The sequence below is a fragment of the Ambystoma mexicanum genome, chromosome 9 (genome assembly GCF_040938575.1).
Source record: "Ambystoma mexicanum isolate Mex_15411 chromosome 9, UKY_AmexF1_1, whole genome shotgun sequence".
Taxonomy (NCBI): Eukaryota; Metazoa; Chordata; class Amphibia; order Caudata; family Ambystomatidae; genus Ambystoma; species Ambystoma mexicanum.
In genome coordinates, this window is record NC_090931.1 from 366717953 (window position 1) to 366735105 (window position 17153).

At 48.2% G+C, this 17153-nt stretch overlaps 1 protein-coding gene across 13 annotated transcripts in view; it reads right to left on the reverse strand.

Moving 5' to 3' along the window:
* The window catches only part of ELN (elastin), a 187185-nt gene that overhangs the window by 155488 nt on the left and 14544 nt on the right, over positions 1 to 17153 (reverse strand). The gene's annotated exons all lie outside the window — the stretch shown is intronic.

Here is a 17153-nt window from a genome sequence, read left to right on the forward strand (position 1 = left end):
CCAGACTACAGGTGATATGCAAGGTATCACTAACCAGCTTAGAAGAGCACGCAGTGTCCTCCCTAACTCTACCTGAGACACAAGCTAAGAGGTGCCATCAGTGTGCACCCTGACTATACATGATATGCAAGTTATCACTAAGCAGCTAAGAAGAGCCTGCAGTGTCCTCCCTAACTCTACCTGAGACACAAGCTGATAAGAACCCGCAGTGCCCTCCCTAACTCTACCTGAGACACAAGCTGAGAGGTGTCATCAGTGTGCACCCTGACTATGCGTGATATGCAAGGCATCACTAACTAGCTAAGAAAAACCCGCAGTGCCCTCCCTAACTCTACCTGAGACACAAGCTAAGAGGTGCCATCAGTGTGCACCCCGACTACACGTGATATGCAGTGCTTTAAGTAGAAATAAAGAAGTGCAGGTACTCACTAAGCTAGCCATTGTGTCGCAGCGCTTTCGAAGCCGGTCGTTTCTGCGCAGCACCTTGGTCACATGTCCCTTTTAGACACACCCTGCTGTTTGCAGGCAATGCCCAGTGAGATTACAAGCAGCACACACTTTAGTAAAGCTGTGTATTTGAGAACCTGTTACACAAACTTCCAGTTTGTTGTTACGCATTGTGTTAAGAACATTGTGAATATCTATGTTTATTTTTTGTGTATCAAACCAGGAGATATCAGAGCTGTAAACTAAGCTTTAGAAGGGGAGTTTTATTATTGATCACTTTCATTGGCCAATAAGAAATTCCATAGGTAACTGGAGCTGTGTGCGAGTTTTCAGTTGAAAGCGTTTGATCACAACTCCAAATACTTCAACATTTACATATTAGTATAGGCACTGCTAACAACAAAGAAACATCTTTAAAAAAGTGATTTCCCAGGCTTTCCAAATCAATCCCTTCTCCATCAAAGGACACCATTGGTAAAAAGTGAAGCCCAGTCAGTGAAGCATTGTTCTGAGCCTGGTGTGCTGAGAGCACCGGGGATGCATGTTTGTCTCTCCTTTGGTTCTGTAGGGTGGGCCCAGAAGGAGACATTATGGGCCGAGAAGGAGGGAGAGGGTGCTGCTTTGCCCCATCAAAGGCTGCAGAACCTTAGTCCTTTAGGGTGTAATAAAGTGAAATGAAAACCTTTCATTTTCACCTTGCAACATAGTTGGGTACCAGTACTCTCTTTCAGGTACTGAGAAGTGCAGGTACTCACATGCTCAAAAATAAGAAGTGCAGATACTGAGGGCCGGGTAGGACCAGCCCATCTAAAGCACTGGTGATATGCAAGGTAAAATTAACCAACAAAGTAGAACATGCAGTGTGCTGCCTAACTGAGACACAAGTTGAGCTGCCATCAGGGTGCACCCTGACAGGACCTGATAAACAACTTAGAGGAAGCAGTATTGTGCACCTTGCCTATACCTGACACACCAGCTGAGAGGCACCATCAGTGTATGCTCGGACGATACCTGGTACAACATTGTATACAAACCTGCAGTGTGCCTAACTGTACTTGATATGCAAGCTAAGAGGACCCATGTGTGTGTGTGCTAACTGTAGATGGCACACGAGTTGAGAGGAACCAGCAATGTGCACCCCGATTTTACTCGATATGCAAGCTAAGAGGAAAATGCATTGTGCGGCCTGACTGTACCTGATGAACAAGGCAAGGTGACACTGCCCAGAAAAAATAGCAGGGTGCTCCTTAAATTTACCCGATACACGAGCTGATCAGGCGCATCAGTGTGTGCCCCGACTGATCCCGAGGCACAAGCTGAGATGAACCAGCACTTAGTGCCCTGACTGGACTGGATACACACGCTGAGAGGACTTTCCGCCATCGATCGGGGGCGAGGAATTATGAAGACTTCTGTATGCTGATGACATTGTCCTGATTGACAAAACTCCAACTGGCCTTCAGAGACAGTTATTGGTGTTAAATAACTTCTTGCAGTGAAATGGCTTATCTATGAATTTGTCTAAGACCAGTATAATGACGTTGAGGCCGCATAGACTTAACGAAAAATCTACCTTCAGGTGGCATATCGAGAATGAGACTTTAGGAACAGCACAAGAGATCATTTACCTCGGAATGCTGTTCAATAACAGCACTTGCGATCAACCTTGTCAAGGTCATCTTAAAACCAGATTGAAGAGCCTGATTTGTCAGGGGAAAAGGATCCACAAAACCTATGGAAAGTTTTTGATTCAACCCATCCTGTCCTTCTACAGCCTAAAGGTAGTTCCTTCTTTGACCTTTGGAGCCGAGGCATTCCTGCTTACTCCCTGGGAACTTTGGGCTACTCTGGAGGGCTCCTTCTGGAGGAAAATCTTGAGGCTGCCCAGGATTGTGTCGACATCCCTGATTAGATATGAGTTTGGGCTGATTTCATTAAATGGGTGAGTGGCATGGAAGTCCTTATCACTCTAACGGAAAACCTTGCTACCTGCACCAGCGGCGTCTTATGAGATCTTGAAAGTTAAACAAGAGAGATCAGATGAGATCTTAATGGCGCAATGGTTGACCTGCTGCCAAAAACATTGAAAAATTGGCAAGCAGATAGAGAGGAACTATGTAATTTTCCAGAAAAGGTGAAAAACAAACTATGGTGTAGCGATTGGATTCAGACATTGGAGGAGCAAAACTCATGTCAAGGGATGGACTCCCTTAGGGAAGAATCTAAACTCTGTGGGACCCTTCCAAAATATCTAGTCAAAGCCCCGAATGCATAGTATAGAGACCGTTTCCTTCGCTTTACATTCGATCTTTACCCCACCAATCAACTCTTAAGCATCTATGGGAAAGCCGATGTAAAGGGATGCAGATTTTGTCAGACGGAAGACACAACGGAAACCCTTAAGCATGTGTCATTGCTTTGTCAAGGACTGGCGAATGTTAGAACCAAACATTTGATAAACACCTTGAAGGCTTGTGGATCATTGGACGTGAAGGAGATTTTTTCCTTGTTGCTGAGAGGAGAGAGTTTATCTGCAACTATTTCCCTACTGCATTTTCTGAAGGAAGCTTTGAGTTGTTCTTGGCTTTTTTCTTGGCTTTTTGATCGTTAATCATTGACTGTTGGACCAAGAGATGAATGGAATGTATTGTTTTATGTTTTGATTAAGGTTTGTTTTAAACCATAAATCATTTAATAAAACAAATTAAAACAAATAAACAACAACCATATTGTGATACACATGTGAATTGTCGTGTGTGGCACACTCAAACCCCATCATACTTTGCTTTGGGATTTTGATCATGTGTCATCACATAAGAGCATGCACTCTCTTCTGTGCACCCGTGTGGGCTTGCTCTCTTCCAGCACTATGCCACTGCCTGCAGACAGAAGCCAACCTCCAAAGGCAATTGAGATTCCTAGAATGAGTTCTTAGTTTGCAGCCAGGGCCCTTAGAAAGAGTAATAGTAGGACTGTACATGAAAGCAACACTGAGAGCCTCTAGAGAAATATATAGGCGTGAATATGCATATGCCACGTAGTAACCGCAATCTTCTCGCAGAACTGTAGAGTCAGGCGTCTGTGAAGTTTTTCTTCTGACACTGATGCATAGACCACAGACTATAACTGATACACAAGTTGACAAGTAGCATTGTGCTCCCTATGTGCCCATTATACATAATATAACAATATAATAAAAGGCCAGATGTATGTTTGTCCTGTATGTTTGTCCGGTGCAAGAGACGCTCCACCTGTTTTCCCTGCTAGAGGGCGCTGCTGCCTTAGGATATATAGAGACAATACCAATTCATATAGCTCCGCCTGTTCTCACGGCTAGAGGGAGCTGTTGCCTTAGGATATATATAATCAATAACAATTTGCATAACTTCGCCTGTTGTCACCGCTAGAGGGAGCTGTTGCCTTAGGATATAAAGTGGACCTACTGTGTTAATGAAAACCTGCACTTTGGCCAGTGTACATAGGCGTTCACAATAGTATTAAATAAATCATCAGTGTTCACTCTACCTGTCCCTGGAGGAGGAACTAAGAGCAACCATAACTGTGTGCTTCAATTATCCATTTAACAAAGGTAGGGGGTTTTGTAGAGGGACTAACTTTGATTTTAGGAGGCCAGCATTCTAATCTTCTATTTCAGACTTGAAGATTGTGTTGTGTTCCTCGCCAAGTAACTTAATCTTCGTCTGGATGATGCGCAGTTATAGATATAGCAGCAGTGATTGTGGGAGTGTGCGAGTGTCCATCATGAACAAGGCATGACAATTCTTCAGTATCCCACGGGCTGTCCCAGACACAAACCCTTAAAGAAACCACCAGTGTGCATTCTCACTATCCAATACACGGGTAGTTTAGCTCAGTGGCAACGCGCTCGTCTTGCAAGCAAGACGCAGAGCAACACAGGTCTGATTCCTGGGTTCGCACTTAGAAACCCAGGCTCGGACTGGCCCATAGGGCACTAGGTCCATAGCCGAACCAAAAACCCAAAATGCTGGTGTGGGCCAGTTTTTTTGGTCAAAGTGGACCACTTTTTTGGCCAAAGTGGGCCAGTTTGATGAGTTACTTCACTTTGCGGTTAATAGTTTTGACCTTTGTTGTCGAATGAACATTCTTTAAAATGCACAATTTGCATAACATTTTTCAAAAACCTATATGTGAAGTCTGGAAGAGTGTAAGGTTGCCTGAAGGCTTCAATGTCATGGGGTGGGTGCAGCCCTTTGAACTGATCTAGATTATTTTAAAGGTGCCCAACCCAACTCGAAGTGCAGGGGCGACTGATTAGAGACGTCAAGCCTGCTCTGCAGATTGTCCTTTGGGCAGGGAAGTGCACGTACCTTGGCTGCTTTCTTGGTAGCCATTAGATCTTCCCGTCTAATGCCCCACTGTTGCATAGAAAGATCTCTCACAGATCATGAATATCAGCCACTGGGATGAAAGGAATGATGCTAGCATCCAGGAAGCAGGGTGCCCAAAGAACCAGCAGTATTCCTGTCAGTTTAAATTGTCAACAAAGTGTGATGCACTTTTTTTTCACAAGCACATCCTCTACAACCAACCCCTTCTGGCCCCTCAAATTCTGGATCAATCTTGTGCTCCAGAATATCCGCACATGGAACTTCTGAGGGCTCTGGAAAAGTGGGAAGAACATATGGACGTAGAGTATGCAGGCACAGGTTTAGTTGCTTTAGTGAATTAGTGACTTATTTTGTGGGCTCCATGGAACATCATCCATGGAAACTGGATGGTGTAGAGAACCCCTTCTGAGAATGTAATGGTTTGGAGGACAGGGGCCCGTCGGTGGGCACATCATCAACATGGTAAACACTGATGAGGTGGGTGTGATCGTCGGTGACGACAGGCTTCAAGATTTGCACTCGCAACTAGCCACCGGCTATTGATAATTCTCTCTTGGTGAATAAGAAATGGTGTGCTTTGTCTATGTGAAGCATTGAGGGGGAAATGATTTCATTATTTTTTTCATTGTTTATGGTTTAAAAAACCTTTACAATATTCTCAGAATTAAAACACCTAACACATCAAATGTCATTACAATTCAACAATGTTCATCTGTACAATATCAACCTATCATTAAGATCATCATAAAACACAAGTTCACATTAAATCCAGCTCCAACGCTCTTGAAAACCCCACCATCGAAAGCCCATTAGCTCTATTCAAAGAACTTATAGACCTCTTCCAAAAGCACTTCATCATTCAGCCATTCAATGTTCCTGATTATCTTACTCAGAAATGCCATTCTCTGAGTATTTCAAATTGGGACAATAAAGGACCAAGTGCTTCATACTCTCCTGCTCCGTTTCACGGAATCTGTACAGGGCATCTGGTTGTTTAATCTTCCCTCTCCTTAGTATAATCTCTCTAGTAGGTAGCAATTTGGAAACCCATCTAGATAGTAGGGAAGCGACCCTCTCTTTTTATGAGCTTTTCTCAGATGTGCCATGAAGAATAAGCGTGAAATGCGTCTACTGTACCTACCCAGTCAGGGTCAAAATGTGCTTTCTTCAACCCATCCGGGGTTACAAGTGAATCCTCAATTTCCAAGTTTAGTTCACTCAACAGGTTTACACAGCAGTTTCTCAATTGCATAGGATATCCCTCTTTCCCTCCAGGTGGTTTATCCAATTCCATGCAAATTTTCATTACACCATACAAAGAGCCTGCTTCTGTGCTCGTAATGTCCCTGACTAGAGCCAACATTCTCCAGCTGACTCTTACTCCAAGTGAGAGCAACCCCTACTCGTTGCGAGTTGCCAGCAACTGAACTGATTTCGGAAGGGCTAAAACTCGCCGCCAAGAGGGTAATTAACCCAAATGAGACTAATAGAACACTAAAATTATCACAGCTTCTTGTTAAATACATTTGAAACTGCTTTGCTAATGTCCCGAGAAGTCACAGCCTGATGACGAGGAATATTTAACAGCATGTGAAAGATCCAATGCTGAAGAAGCAGGAATTACCTTATGAACAGAGTTGTTCCATTTTATTTGTTTTTTTAATTTTAATTAGAAATTTTATTTTGGTTATGTATTGAGCATGAATTTAGCTAATGGAGCCTCCTGAGCATTGATAAAAGGAGTTGCTCTACTGAAGATGGTCTGCTTTGAAAGTCTTCTAAGTAAGAGTGTCCTTCTATTGTGCACCCTATAGGAAGGTTTCACCTCTGGCAAGACAACGTGCTGCCAGTGAATACACAAAGCGCGCTGCGATCATGTATGCCTCGCCGCTCCACAGAGCAGGCGCACTCAATATAGCATGCGCACTTACTGCAAAATGTCCTTGTACAGAAGATAGAATTAACGTCCCGGCAAAGTGGCAATTCGCACAGTGAGAGCCTTAATGCCTGACTTTTTAGATTTTGGCTGTGCCAACCAAGAAATATAGGAACGCAGCACATTAGTATCCGACGAGAATCAATGAGCTTCTCACCTTGTTTCTGTCTCCCTGGCTTCTTAGGACAGCTTTCTTTCTGTTTATGCTGTGTTAATCCTGTCCGCGCCCTCACACCCACGGGTCTATGGCTGCACAGTACAAATGTAATAAAATAAAGTAAAAGTAGGATGACCAGATTATCAATATGAAAAACGGGGATTGGCCAACAACCTAAAAGGACGACCCCCTCACACCCTGGCCCCAAATCTGAATTCCATCCTCCCCCCAAACCGCCCCCACATCCTCCCCAGCCCCCCCACCACTACCTGCCCCACTGCAATAGCACAGTATTTCCAGCACTGGCCCAACATAAAACCTGCCGGGTTTTACGTGGATATAGACATAATACAGAGCGTTTGTTTTGATACACATTACAGGCCTTATTGCCCATTTATTTTCCATCTGTTCTGGCAGCACAATCAGTTAAAGCATGAGGGTGGTACCTGTAAGTTTGAGGGTTCGAACCCCTCCTGCCTGGAAAAACTCATAGGGTAGTTTATTGTTTATTTACTTTCTTATTGGTGCCTGCCCTCCATTTCCCCAAAAGCAGGACAGGGTTTTGAAATTAAAAAACACTCTTGGAAGTGGGAACGGAGGACCACATTTTGGGACTGTGCTGACAAAACACAGATGTCCGGTCACCCTTCTATAGATTAAGGTTTTTTTATGGTCGGTTTTCTTTCCCATGGCTTGCATGACAATAAAGCTTGTGGCCAAAGTTTTTCCACCTGACAACTCGTGTGGCCTCCTCCTTTCAGACATTGTCATTACTGTCATGCCTGTCAGCTGTCATCACTGTCACTTCTGTCACAGGAATGCCTCCTCCCACCCCCCCCCCCCCCCCCCGCCCCTGCACTAAACCACTTCCAGGCTTATATGCGCTGGTTGGAAGGCTGCAGCGTGTCCAACAGGGGGATAGAAGATGGATTGGTGGTCGCTAGTCCGCGGCTGGCAAGTAGCACGGCTGTCTGCATCACATCATCAGTGGGCGCCAGCCCACGGGTAGACAGGCAGATGCTGACACGTGTTGGACCGAAGCTGGGGTCCCTCACCATCAAGAGCCTCTGAAAATCATCTGTCTCAAGCGGTAGAACTGTGCACGTGTGTCAGCTTGAGAAGAGGCTGCGCGCCAATCACAAAGAGCACTTGTTTCCACTTGAGAGGCGGCGCCTTGCCAATCGCAGGGCCGTACCTGTTTTCACTTGAGACGTGGCTGCTTGCCAATCAGAGACTAGCACTCGTGTCAGCCGAGGATGAGGAGCCGTGCAGCGAGATGGCAGCATTTGTGTCAGCCCAGCAAGTAGAGGTCGGACAGAGAGCGGGCAGCACTTGTGTTCTCCTAGGTTGAAGGCTGGACCTCTGTCCAGCAGGCAGCAATCATGTCAGCCCAGCAAGTCGGGGTCGGACAGTGAGGCGGCAGCACTTGTGTTCTCCTAGGTTGAAGGCTGGGCAGAGAGATGGCAACATTCGTGTCAGCCCAGCAAGTAGAGGTCGGACAGAGAGCGGGCAGCACTTGTGTTCTCCTAGGTTGAAGGCTGGACCTCTGTCCAGCAGGCAGCATTCGTGTCAGCCCAGCAAGTACAGGTCGGACAGAGAGCGGGCAGCACTTGTGTTCTCCTAGGTTGAAGGCTGGACCTCTGTCCAGCAGGCAGCAATCATGTCAGCCCAGCAAGTCGGGGTCGGACAGTGAGGCGGCAGCACTTGTGTTCTCCTAGGTTGAAGGCTGGGCAGAGAGATGGCAACATTCGTGTCAGCCCAGCAAGTAGAGGTCGGACAGAGAGCGGGCAGCACTTGTGTTCTCCTAGGTTGAAGGCTGGACCTCTGTCCAGCAGGCAGCATTCGTGTCAGCCCAGCAAGTACAGGTCGGACAGAGAGCGGGCAGCACTTGTGTTCTCCTAGGTTGAAGGCTGGGCAGAGAGATGGCAACATTCGTGTCAGCCCAGCAAGTACAGGTCGGACAGAGAGCGGGCAGCACTTGTGTTCTCCTAGGTTGAAGGCTGGACCTCTGTCCAGCAGGCAGCATTCATGTCAGCCCAGCAAGTCGGGGTCGGACAGTGAACTGGCAGCACTTGTGTTCTCCTAGGTTGAAGGCCGGACAGTGAGATGGCAGCATTCGTGTCAGCCCAGCAAGTACAAGTCGGACAGAGAGCGGGCAGCACTTGTGTTCTCCTAGGTTGAAGGTTGGACAGAGAGCAGGCAGCAGTCGTGTCTGCCCAGCAAGTAGAGGTCGGACAGAGAGCGGGCAGCACTTGTGTTCTCCTAGGTTGAAGGCTGGACCTCTGTCCAGCAGGCAGCATTCATGTCAGCCCAGCAAGTCGGGGTCGGACAGTGAGCCGGCAGCACTTGTGTTCTCCTAGGTTGAAGGCTGGGCAGAGAGATGACAACATTTGTGTCAGCCTAGCAAGTAGAGGTCGGACAGAGAGCGGGCAGCACTTGTGTTCTCCTAGGTTGAAGGCTGGGCAGAGAGATGGCAACATTCGTGTCAGCCCAGCAAGTACAAGTCGGACAGAGAGCGCGCAGCACTTGTGTTCTCCTAGGTTGAAGGCTGGGCAGAGAGATGGCAACATTCGTGTCAGCCCAGCAAGTACAGGTCGGACAGAGAGCGGGCAGCACTTGTGTTCTCCTAGGTTGAAGGCTGGGCAGAGAGATGGCAACATTCGTGTCAGCCCAGCAAGGTCAAGTCGGACAGAGAGCGGGCAGCACTTGTGTTCTCCTAGGTTGAAGGCTGGACCTCTGTCCAGCAGGCAGCATTCATGTCAGCCCAGCAAGTCGGGGTCGGACAGTGAACTGGCAGCACTTGTGTTCTCCTAGGTTGAAGGCCGGACAGTGAGATGGCAGCATTCGTGTCAGCCCAGCAAGTACAAGTCGGACAGAGAGCGGGCAGCACTTGTGTTCTCCTAGGTTGCAGGCAGCAGTCGTGTCTGCCCAGCAAGTAGAGGTCGGACAGAGAGCGGGCAGCACTTGTGTTCTCCTAGGTTGAAGGCTGGACCTCTGTCCAGCAGGCAGCATTCATGTCAGCCCAGCAAGTCGGGGTCGGACAGTGAGCCGGCAGCACTTGTGTTCTCCTAGGTTGAAGGCCGCACAGTGATGGCAGCATTCGTGTCAACCTAGGAAGAGGAGGTTGCAAAGTGAGCGGCAGGACTCATACCAGCCTAGGAAAAGGACGCCTAACATTGATCTGACAGCACTCATGTCAGCCTATGAAGTGGGGGGTGGCAGTGAGCCCCCAGCAGTTGTATTAGCTAAGTAAGAGGAGGTGGGAGAGTGAGCTCCACACTTGCGTAGACCCAATAAAAGGAGGCCAGAAAGTGAGTTAGCAGCACTCGTGGTTGCCAAGAAAGAGGAGAGAGACCAGTGAGCCTTCAGCACTCATGCTGGTGAGGAAGAGCAGGGTGGATAGTAGGCCAGCAGCACTCCTATCAGTAGGGTCGGCCTTAGGGCAGGGCCGCCTGTTTGACGTCCCGGTGCGCCCTGCCTTTAGTCCCCTGCCATGCCAGCTCGGGGGAGTCTTTCAAGGTCTCCACTGAGCTGGCGTGGTGGGAGAAGGCCGGCATGCACCCTATTGAAACCTTTTGCTTTGCTACCAAGGGCACTGCCGCCACTAAGGCCGACCCTGCGAGTCAGCCTAGGACGAGAAGGCCAAATAGTGAGCCGGCAGCACTAGTTTAATCCTAGAAAGAGGAGGCCAGACAGTGAGCTGGCAGCACTCGTGTTAGCCTAAGAAGAATACTAGACCGTGAGCTGGTGGCCCTCAGGTTAGCCTAGGAAGTGGAGGCTAGACAGTGAGTTTGCGGCACTGGTGTCAGCCTAGGAAGAGGAGCCCGGAGAATGAGCCGGCAGTACTCATCTCCGCCTAGGAAGAGGATAGTGAGCCGGTAGCACACGTATCATTCTACACAGTCGGGCATTGACCCAGTAGCACTCTAGCTGGCCTAAAACAGAAGGCCAGATAGAGAGCCTGCAAGACTTGTGTCAGCCTAGGAACAGGGTGCTGGAAATTGAGTTGGCTGCACTTGCGCCAGCCTAAGAGGACGAAATGGGATAGTGAGCCAGTAGCACTCGCATCATTCTACACAGTGGGACAGTGAACCTGTAGCACTCTTGTTGGCCTAGAACAGAAGGCAAGACAGTGAGCTGGCAGGACTCATATCAAGGTAGATATAGGGTGCTGGAAATTGAGTCGGCAGCACTCGTGCCAGACTAGGAGGAGGAAATGGTATAGTGAGCCAGTAGCACTCGCATCATGCTGCACAGTGGAACAGTGAGCCTGTAGCACTCTTGTTGGCCTAGAACAGAAGCCCAGATAGTGAGCTGGCAGGGCTCATATCAGCCAAGGTTTAGGATGCTGGAAATTGAGTCAGCAGCACTCACGTCAGACTAGGATGACGAAATGAGATAGTCAGCTAAAAACACTGATATCATTGTACAAGGTGGGACAGTGAGCTGGAAGCACTCTTTTTGACCTAGGACAGAAGGCCAGATAGTGAGCTGGCAGGACTCATGCCAGTGTAGGAATAGGAGGCTGGAAATTGATTCCGCAAAACTTGTGCCAGCCTCAGAAGAGGATGCCGGAAAGTGATCCGACAGCATAGGAGGGCTAGGTCGCACACTGAACTGTCAGCACTCACGTCAGTCTACAAAGAGGAGGTCGCACAGTGAACTGTCAGGACTCTTGTCAGTCCTTAAGAAACCAAAGAAGCACTTGTTTTATTTTGAAGATTCGTTAGGTTTCGACAGGTGGACAGCTTGCCACGTCTTGCCCTAGTGACCAATGTACTTGATCAGACGGGTTCAAAGGGTTTCAGAGTAGACGAGGGGACCTATTTAAGATAATCTGGTACTTCATTGGGCGTTCAAATGGCAAACGCATGGATGGACATTCCCAGGAGCTCATCAGCCCACGCTCTGGGTTCCCCATAGCCCTGGCCAGAGAAAGGGACCTAACCGTCTACACTGCCGTAAACTATGGAATAGCACCAACCAGAATTTCCCCTCTGTCTGGTGCTCTGAAGTGACCAAACGGTGATATGCGAAACTCTATAAATAAATAAATATGGAAGTATCACTTGGAAACTGAAAAGTTGTCCTCAGTGAGAAGCATACAGGAGACAGGCCTGGGATATCTAGCAGGGCTCGGACATCACATGAAGCCCGGGCTCAAAGGGATAGGGGCAGTTTCCGACAGGGCCCAGTGGCTTACCTTTAGTGAAAATGCACGTGTAGGGTTTGCAGCCAGCGCACTGAGGGCCACCTCTGCACGTTGTCAGGCTGGTTCCCCTGAGCTCTCGGAGGTGTGGGGGCAGAGAGAGTGAGCTAAGGCCGCAGATTCAGTTAATTGCTGCAGCTGGGCCTTCTTACGGTGAGCTTAGTCCACACTCAGCCGTGACCCGTGCCAGAATGAAGCAAAGGAAATGGCAGCACTCCGCACGGCTGCCACTTTGCTGCTTAAAGTGGGCATCTAACAACAAGAAAGCTCCCTCGTTTTAATAATGCATCACCCACAATCAACATCAAAGAGGATTCCAAAATGCTCCCTTGAGGATGCTTGGTTGAGTTTTAAGATCTATTGTGACATCATTCACTAATTGACCAATGAGAGAAGGTGCCGCGATAAGAGACTGGCATGCATGGATTATGTCCCTCATACTCTTGGGGACCTGATGCCTAGTTACAGGAGGGAGGGAGGGCTTCACCAGCCCTGCAAAGAACACACAGTGGGAGGTACACACAGGCATTTTGAGATAACCAAAGCTTTTGCTCATATGGACTTACCCGTGCCAAGGACGAGTATGTTCGTCCTTTTTGCATAGACTTGCATAATAGCCCGGCAGTTAAGGGGTTAACGCACACAGCCTTGGGGCTCATATTCCTCAGAGGAGGTCGTTTCCCGATTACAAAAATAATACTTGTCTGCTGAAAGCACTAGTTCGCCTGGTGGTCTACAGATGCCAGGGTATTCGTTGTCCGATAATATATGAACGGGTACTTTGGCTCTGCCCCTGGAGTGCAGTGGCCGCTGGTCTTGGTGTGGCTGTGTTGTGTGAGAGGGTGGCTGCCATTGTGCAAGCATTAGGGGCACACAAGAGGATACAGCCGCAGCCAATCGGTAAGATCAGCAGCCTGCTAGATTCCACGAAGATTCTATCACTTCACACCAAAAGAAGTCTCAAATATACCTTGCCTTCAGTATATCAACACGCACACACACGCGGCATTGTGTGCATCCTTTATCTCCCAAGAAAGGGAAGGACCGGCCATCTTTCGTCAGTAGTGGAGGCAGCTTTTGGTGCGGGCGTAGGGCGGATAAAAGGGCCCCAGCAGGAGGTTGGGGGCGCACTGGGCACCAGGGGGCAGGCCAGGGTGGGCAGCCGCCCCCTCTGTCTTCACCCTGACTCCGTCGTTGTCTTTATGGCTGCACTGTACCTCAACACCACACTAGCCACATTGTGAAAGCAGGGCTGACACAGGGTTTGGTGACATAGTAAACCAAGCTGTATATCGTTGAAGAGGCTCAGCAAGGCCAAACATGTCCAGAGTTGCTTGTTTTCCGTGCAGAGGAAATGTGGTGGGCTGACATATCAGACTGATTTGAATTTTGCAGGTCGCCTTCTGCAATGACACAGATGGGCTAAAAAATGTATAGAAAGAGGCCCAGAGCACTGCAAGTAGTTAGGCTTAATTCAGAACCTTCCACACACCATATTTTTTCATTACAGGGTTTGTTGAGGCCTGGGCCAAGCTTTGGCAAAGCCCCCTTACTATTGTTTGCAATGGCCCAGCGGTGCAACCAACAGGTGATGCAAGAACTAGATTTTGATATTATAGCTAGAGGAACTTGAATTCCGCTTCTTATTATAACAGCAAAGTGATGCTCAAGCCAATTAACAAGGGCGAGCTACTACTTGCACAACCATGTCAATGTCAATGAACACCATTCGCTGGCCCCAAAGTGGAACTGGAATAACCTCTTTCTTCAGAGTAAGAATGGTGGTGGCCCACACTTTTATGTTCTTTCCATGAGAGGCGCTCACTGACCCTCGAAGTGTAACCTTGTACCTTTGAAGAAAAGCATATTCCCTATGCCGCTGGTATGGTACTGCGGTCCGCTAATCATTGATGCCTATGTGTACCGCGGATTTTAAAAAGGATGGTTGGGCGTTCTCTGTGGCGGGGCCTTGCCTTCGGAACGCGCTGCCATTGACCCTGAGGCTCTTTGACAAATTCTTCAAATTCCTTAAAGGCTCTAAAAAAATTCTATACTCCAAGTGATCCAGACGGTTCCCCTTCTCTTACTCTCTCTGATACGGCCACATGGTGTCCAGAAACAGCGCCAAGATACCTCTGGGTAATAGCCGCGTTATATCAAGCTTTGGTACCATAAAATAACATAACTTAGCACAAACCTGAGTGCTCATCCGCGCAGATGCAAGAACCTAGTCTTACTCTATCCAAATAAAGGAAAGAAGTGCCGAAGAATCTCAGATCGCAGACCAGGTGCGCCATTAGCCGGACTAGGCATAGCTTCAAATCTCTTCAGGAGAGAGAAAGATGGATTATGATATGATATGATAGGTTATTTATAACGCGCTTAACACCCAGAGGTTTCTTAGCGCGGTCCCGGGGATCGAACCTGTGGTGCTCCGTGTCGTTTACCTTCCGCAGCGAGCACGTTGCCCCTGAGCTATCCTCCTGAGTTCTGCGGAGGGCGGAGGGGCAAGGAGTGAAGGGCTCGAGCGGGTGAGGGAAGAATGGAAGGGAGGGAATAAGGAAGAAAAGGAAGGGTCGTGGTGAACAAGTCGCATGGCTCATGACATAAACACTTAAGCTGCACTTTGTGCAGTACATTGTGCCGAGAAGAGCGGACCGCATCAGGATTTCCTGAACGTGAGGTGGCTTTCTTCTTTGAGAGGAAAGCCTCACAACGTGTCCAGAGGCTCTGTGGAACATCTGGAGGTCCCAGCGTTGCGCCAAGATGGCTGTGTACATTCCCGCCCCAGGCTCTGTCAAGAGAAGGGCTGTGGAGGGCGCCAAGTCCCTCCCCTGCAGCTGTGAGGCCGAGGCGCACACGGGGACGTCCCTCTTCCCCAGTCACCCTCTCGCCTTGAGGGATGCATTACATGTCTCCATTTTGTGATTTCTTTTCAATCCTGCATCCAAGTTGCCCCTGTCCGTTTTTAAGCCTCTGTCGGCGGCTGATGGGACTGTTTTAATCTTCACCTGACCCTGGGGTGTCAGTGAAGCCCCAAATAATGCCACGCTTCTGCCACAGAGACTCACAGAGGGAGCAAAACGTTGCACCAGGACACAAACCCACGACAAAGTGTGAGCATCCCAGAAGAGCTAGGCCAGGCATTCTGCAGTCATTGGGTGCTTCCAACCTTGTGTGCGGCCTGGAAGCACTCACAGGAACTTTGCTACAGAGCCCACTTCTCCGGGCAGGACCTCCACACAAGGATCAAGACCTATTTGGGTGCAGTAGAGGTTGAGGGGAAGTGCTAGAAAGATGCTTACCTCACTCGGGAGCCTGCAAGACTGGTGACGGAGCTGAGTATGGACTACAGCATGGCCAATGACATAGAGCATGCCCGCTGCTTGTTCATGGCTGGACTATTCTGGATAGAACAAGTCTTTCCAGTGGCCAAGGCTTGTACTCCGCTTCCTTCTTCCTGCATTAGCCTCCTCACTGACCTTTTCTGGATCAGAGGAAACCAATAAGACTGCCCTCCCTGCAAACAGTGTCCCCGTATCGTCCTTGAAACTCCACTGTTAATATTGCTCTAGTGAGTGTGTGTGGATCACAACAGTGAACTACAATACCCATTTCCATTACTTACATGTATGTATACATATGCAATATAAACATGTATGTCCTTCAGGATTGCCTTTCATTTATAACAATAGCTCGTAAAAGCCTCCAGTCTCTCAGACATACTTAAAATTTGAAAGATTTGTCTTGCTAGAATGGATCAAAAAACTTACTACAGGAAGTGTGCCTCCTGCGATTTCCCATCACGGAATATTAAAATGAAGTGTTTCAACACATTCATATTAGGATTTACTTTTTCTTCCCTTTCCCTTTTATTCATACTCTAGGATTTGCAAGGGACAGTTTAAGGGGTCTGCTTTCTGATACCAGGCACTGTCCTTGAGAGGCAGAGCAAACCTTTTGTGGCCCGAGAGCTATTGGCGCAAACACTTTGCATGTGGAGATTCTGTGCTAAGTAAAATAATGTCATATCTACCAATATTAACAATTACTTCCTCTCTTGTAGCTAAAGAAGGCATGGGAGGGGAATCGCTAATATCGACCCCGGATGTAGCAATGCAGTCATTGCAATTGTAGTGGGTTATGTGGACCGGGGATTGAACTTATGTTGCTCTGTGTTGTCTTGCTTCCAAGATGAGCGCGTTGCCCCTGAGCTATCATCCCAAGGTAGTAGGGAAGATCAGGTCGTTGGAAATGTACAGAACTATATCTTCAACTGGAGTGAATCTGCAGAAGCTCCGCTACCTAGACTGAGACCAACTTTCCCTCCTTAACCGGTTTCCCTTGCCTGTAATCGACTGTATCCCATCTCTCGCCATATCGAGCTTCCTGTACCCTTAGTAATCGAACCCCGTAGTTGTAATCCATATTATATAACACTACCACTGTGCACTCGGGTTACTTCCCAGGTAGGCTTTCTCTTTGCCCATTGGGAGGTAACGCCAGAATGCCTTATGGTCAAACACGGACCTCCGGATGCAGGAAGTCAGATCTCCCGACATCCTCCCCCTAGCCAATCCCCCACCACACTTCCCTTACACTCTCCACGCTCGCAGTTTATTTATGTGTTGATAAAACAAACACAGGGAAAGCCAATAGCCATCTTCTTTCTGTTCCATGCTTTCGGAAGGCAACCATTGGCGGTCAGACCTTTTCTGTTGCAGCTCCCCTACTCTGGAACTCGCTTCCTCTGGCTCTTAGGTGCATTGATGATCATTTTGATTTTCGTGAAACCCGCAAAACATTTCTTTACCCTCAGTAGCTACTCGATTTTGCTTTTTCTTTGGGTACATCTTCATGAGCCTCTGGGTTATCCTGTCACAGGGCCAAGATACCTTCCAGTGGTGCCAGCGCTATACCAAGTCTGTGTAACATAGCATAACATAATACATTTTGGCACAAAAACGCATACAAAATGTACCATTGATAGCAGAGCGAAGGGCATCCGTCCTTTACAGTTACTTCTCCCTGCCC